Source organism: Henckelia pumila, chromosome 4 (assembly GCF_033568475.1).
Source record: "Henckelia pumila isolate YLH828 chromosome 4, ASM3356847v2, whole genome shotgun sequence".
In the NCBI taxonomy this organism is placed as follows: domain Eukaryota; kingdom Viridiplantae; phylum Streptophyta; class Magnoliopsida; order Lamiales; family Gesneriaceae; genus Henckelia; species Henckelia pumila.
This window is the reverse complement of record NC_133123.1, coordinates 213140160-213145989: the sequence shown is the minus strand read 5'-3', so window position 1 is coordinate 213145989 and position 5830 is coordinate 213140160. Positions and strand designations below refer to the sequence as shown.

Sequence of the window (5830 nt, the reverse complement as noted above, 5' to 3'; positions counted from 1 at the left end):
AAATTATGATTAGGACAACGCCTCACCAAATCCTTGTATCTCTCCCATGATTCGTATAACTGCTCTGAGTCATGCTGCTTGAAGGTACAGATCTCAATCTTAAGCTGAGTGGACATGGCAGGTGGAAAATACATCGCTAAAAATTTGACAGCCATGTCCTCCCATGTAGTAATGCTTCCTAGCAGCAGTGACTGCAGCCAACTCCTCGCCTGATCCCTAAGAGAAAATGGAAACAAACATAAACGAATAATATCTTCAGGATGCAGAGCATAGCTGGTTAGTGAGCTCGTGTTATTTCTCCGGAAGTATTGACAGGACGAGATATCGAGAGATTTGGGCATGAGTATGTTGTATTGATGTGTGTGTCGATCAGAAGCTTCATGCTCAAGAAATCAAGACAAGTACAATGATAAAATACTGTATTGTTGTAATTTTAAACAGTATTGCAGTTGTAATGAATCATCAGAATCTGGTTGTATCATTTCAAGTTATTGGTTGTACATTTTCGTTGTATTTTTGGAATACTGAATTTGTATTACATGAGATTGTAATAAAGAATTGTACATAACTTGAAACAATGGTACATGCATTATTTGAGATTTATCCTGCACTTTGTGAATAACTGCAAGTGATCTTGCTAAGGTTGGCTTGGTTTTAGTTGATTTGTGTTCAACTGTTGTAACTCATAGGTTTTGAGTGAGCCGATTGTAACTGTTTGACATGTGGTTTGTTCTAGGTTTTTTTCTTAGAACAGTAGTTTGTTTGACCTCTTTAGGTTATGAACTTATGATGATGGGTTTTCATCAGGATGCCAGGTCGAGAATATGCCGAGAGTTGTGGACTATGACCATGGTTAGAAGTGAGGAGGCGCGACCCTATGTCGGTGTACCTGGAAGCCTTTGCGCTTCAGGGGGGATGGCGGTGGGAAGGTTACTCAGTCTAGAGTTTTGGTAAAAATCACGACGAGGTATGACCTTGGATTAGATATTGAGTTTGATATCAATGTTTTAGATATCATCTGGCTTATGTCAGAGATATTAGTTTGAGTGTTCTGCTATGAGAACCAGTCTTGGAGGGATTTCCTTGACGAGTGTATGTTTTGAGCAGGTGGGTTTTTACCTATGAGATACTGCTAGACTAGTCGATAGTCGAATTTCTACCAATGATGATTGAGAATATCATCTGACTTAGTATCGTATTTGATGATGCGATTGAGATTTCTTGCCATAGGGTTTATCCAGGATATGGGATTGTAGGCTTTCACCTAGAGATGGGTATTGCCCAGTGATTATAGTTTTTTGTCAGTAATGGATTATATCAGGGGCTGAGTACTGTATAGGATTATTCGAGATGAGAGGAGAGTGTGACCTATGCTAGAGTACCCTTGGTGGTCGTTCCAAGTGGACACCGTGGTAGGCTACCTCAGTCTTGAATTGTTGTACAGTATTAGCAAGGGGTATAATCATGAGCGTGTCCGGAGATTGTGGGAATCTTTGGGATTCATTAGTTATAACTTTTGGACCTGACGAGCTTTGACGTCCATCTTGAATGAATGAGGTAAGGTAGGATAAGCCCAAGGATAGCGCTAAGTACCGTCTGATGTTTTCAGAGGTTAAACGTAGGATTTTACATGAGATGGGTTTAGTTCACCTTGATGTTCGCTTTGAGTGAATGTTGCGTAATTTTGTGCCCGCAAGTGCACGGTTTCAAGTTTTAATATAGTAGTGAATAGAGTATCATTTCCACGAGGAGTAATATGAAATTATCTAGTACATGTAATTAAAATAGTCTTAATTTTATTTAAAAAATCAGTAATGAAGAGATTTGCAGAAAATTAAAATAATCAATGAATTTTTATAGCATGCACACATCTTTCAAAGAAATTTCAATCAGAGGAAAAATGGTCTACAGGTTTTGATTTCACCTGGTTTCGACAACAACTACTCCTAATTAAATTATTTTCATGAGTTCTATTCAATTAATAGCCAAGAACACTTAAATATATTATTTTCCTCTCCCAACCAACAAATAATGTGTATCAACTAAGATTAAATTCCAATATCCCTATTAAAAATCTAGTCTTAGTGATATGGGAAAAACGATGTTCTTCCTAAGGCTCAATTAACGCTATATACTCTCCAAGCTATATAAACAATTAACGGCGTAATTTCTATTTGTCTTATTCAAAATCCCCTCTCCCGAGTGCCGGATTCCAAATAAATATAAAAAATCCGTTATTGATCATGTAATTGAGAAGACATTCAAAACTAGAAAAACAATTAATCTAAGGGAATTCAATTCTATAAAATTAAGAACTTGTAAAAGTTTCTACACCAGGTTCCATCGTCCCTCTAAACTAACGAAATTTAGTTCATAATCAAATCCTGATAAACAAAAATCATGTTTATGAAACTAGACATAATTCAAAATTTGATAAATATAAAAGAAATAAAACAAAGCCAAATTTGCGATGCTGTGTCCGGAAGACGCAATCTTCAAACTCTGTTCCAGCTTTTCTTCAAGTTCTTATGTAGCTTTCTCTTCCAATTTCTTCTCGTAAATCTCAAGTTTGAAGCCCTCTCAATTTTTTTTGTGTTGTGCGTGCGGCTCTCCTGTGCGTGTGTAAAAGAATCCCTTTTATATATGTATATGAAAGCCCAAGATCAAGCCCAAAGAACACGTCTAAAAAATTTCCGAAAATCTGTTGTTTTTCCCTAATTATGCGTTAGCGCAGATGCTCTTCCCTTACTCCGCAGCTGCGCCAAATTTTCTTCTCCATGCACAGAGTTTCTTACCTTGTAGCGTAGAGTTGCTGAATTTGTAGCGCAGATGCTCATCTTCCTAAGCGCGTATGCGCTTGTTCCTTCTCTAATCCTCAAGTTTTCTGGAATTATGCGCAGCTTCTCTTCTCTTGAGCGCATATGCGCTTCTTCTATTCCTAATTAGCGCAGTTGCTCTATTTCTCTTGCTCTTCTGCTCCTTTTTCCTTCCATCAGGTGCAGATGCGCTCTAAGCAAAGAGCAGATGATCATATTCTCTTTTTCCCGTCCAGGTACTGATTTTTGGCGCAGCTGCTCCTTCGATTTCGCGCAGGTGCGCTACAGTTCACTTTCCAGCTGAGCGACAATTTGCAAAAATTCATATCTCACATCTAACCGTCGGATTGAGCTGAAATTTTGACAAAAACTTCAAAACATCTTAAAATTTATTATGAACGGTGAAGATTGCATTTGGATATCTTTAAAAAGCCCAGTAATTTTCTGAAGTTTGCTGTCCTATAATTCAGCTTTCTGCTTCTTCTCGCTACTTTTTTTCCAATCCTTGCAACTCACAAAAACAACAACACATATGCATAATATCCACTCGATACATTACAAAAGTCAAGTTAAATCATATAAAAATTAAGTGCATAAATTTTACTTATCAAATTCCCCCAAACTTAAAATTTTGCTAGTCTCGAGCAAAACAATAATATGTAATATAGTTAGCCTCCGAATTTTTACATTCCAAAATTCAATATACATGTAAGCTAATTTTCTCAAGAGTTCTCGTGTGTGTGTGTGTGTGTGATTTTTCAATTTTGTCTATCCTCCTCGCTTTCAATACACCAGTGCAACAAGTTTGTTTCATAGATTCATCAATTCCGTTCTCTAGTTTCAAAATACTCTCTACAAAGTTCAACTTCTACTCACTAAGATCAAAAGGACTTTTCAAGTTATATAATAGTTTTTCATAAAATCTTTGAATTTCGCACCAGATTGTATTTTATTTATTTAGCCCCATAAATTACTCGCAAACTTAGCTATAACTAAAGATATGATTCACATTTCAATCCCCTCGTCTATATTTCGGATGGAGCATCAATTCCATTCTATCCGCAAACTTAGCCATGGATTGGTGATTGGGATTTAAATATCTTTCCAGGCCGGGATGGAGTTGTAAAAAAAAATAAAAATCTTTGTTGCTTTGGCAACTTTTTAACTTTCAATATATTTTTCTAAATCATTTCTAAGCTTGTAGAAGTCTAACTTGATTTGAAGTATAAATCACCAAAGTTAAGAATCAAATCATCCAATTCACTCACAAAATCACAAAGTTTTTCTAATCACTAGGGTGTCAACAATCAAGACATTCGTGCATATGGGTGAGAACTCAAGATTAAATATAGCTAACATTGGCATTTTTAACACAAAAATTATTTTCATCATAGGCCAACACAAGTACACATCATGCATTTTAACTCAAACTAACTCATGAAAAATTTTCAAAATTTTCAAATTTAACACATCCCCCCAAACTTAAATTGTTCATTGTCCTCAATGTACAAAATTAAAATAAAACCAAGGACACGTACCTTGGGTACCAAGCGTCAGTACTCGGCACCTACTTAATCACTCAATGCTCTTCTTCAGGGTATCTCTTAAACTCTTGCAGCTCCACAATTTTCACCTACACAACTCAAAATTATTATTGATGTCTAGTCTCAACATGCACAAAAAAAAATAATAATAAAACAAAAAACAACTAAAGAATAAAAATAAAGTGAATAAAAATACTAGCTTGGGTTGCCTCCCAAGAAGCGCTTAGTTTATAGTCCATAGCCCGACTATATTTTGATTCTAGCCCAGTTTTGCTTTGTTAGAGGTCTTTCCCTTCTCTTTCACCCTCCAAACATATTCAACAACTCTCTTGATCTTTGCTTTCTTTCTCTTCTTCTTCTTTGCCACCTTCAAATTATTCTCTCTTGGCAATTCTACAACACTAACAACTTCGCAGCAACATTCCATCTTCTTTGATTGTTCAATCAGGAACACCTTCTCTGTGGATGGATTTTCAGCCTCCTTGAACACATTAAAAGTAACTTTCTCACCGTCTACACCCATCGTCAACGCACCTTTCTTAACCTTTATCTTGGCGTCAGTAGTAGCCAAGAATGGTCTCCCCAAAATCAACGGCATATTATCGTCCTCCTCCATATCTAGCACAATAAAATCCGCAGGAAAAATAAACTTATATATTTTTACCAGAACATCCTCGATGATTCCACGCGGATATTTGATAGATCTATCAGCTAGTTGCAATGCGATTGTCGTGGGCTTCACCTCTCCAAGTCCTAAACTCCTAAAAATAGACAAAGGCATTAAGTTAATGCTAGCTCTTAAATGACAAAGTGCTTTATTAAAATTAGAAGAACCAATAATACAAGGAATCGTAAAATTCCCTGGATCTTTTAATTTCTGTGGTAGGTTCTTTTGCAATATCGCACTGCACTCCTCAATCAAATTCACCATCTCAAAATCTTCCAACTTCTGCTTCTTAGACATTACTTCCTTCAAGAATTTGGCATAGTTCGGCATTTTCAGCAAAGTATCGGCAAACGGAATATTAACGTGAAGTTTCTTGAAGATCTCAAGAAATGTGGAGAATTGTTCATCCAACACTTTCTTCTTGAATCTCTGCGGATATGGAAGTGGTGGTTTATACATCGGTTTCTCTTCAAGTTCACTCTTTTTCTCAACAGTGTTCTCATCAACCACCTTCTTCTTCTCTACTTCAGCTGCAAGTTCTTGGACTCCAACTTCTTTTACACTCCTCAAATCTATGGTTTTGCAGTGTTCTATGAGATTCACCTCAGTATTGCTTGGGAACTGACCGCGGTTGTTATCTTTCAGTGCGTTCTCCAACTGCCCAATTTTATTCTCCATAGATTTTAGCACAGCGCCCATATTAACCACATGTGTCTCCAAGCTGTCAAGGCGAGACTCAGTCCTCGCCATCCTCTTACTCGATTCCTGCACAAAAATACTAACCACATCTTACAAAGAAGGCT

The 5830-nt window shown here is 36.8% G+C and overlaps 1 non-coding gene across 1 annotated transcript; it reads left to right on the top strand.

The window, feature by feature from the left end:
• Positions 1-106, top strand: LOC140870170 (small nucleolar RNA R71). Its single transcript, XR_012147145.1, has one exon. It is a non-coding gene; the product is annotated as a small nucleolar RNA R71 (small nucleolar RNA).
• Positions 107-5830: the final 5724 nt, after the last annotated feature.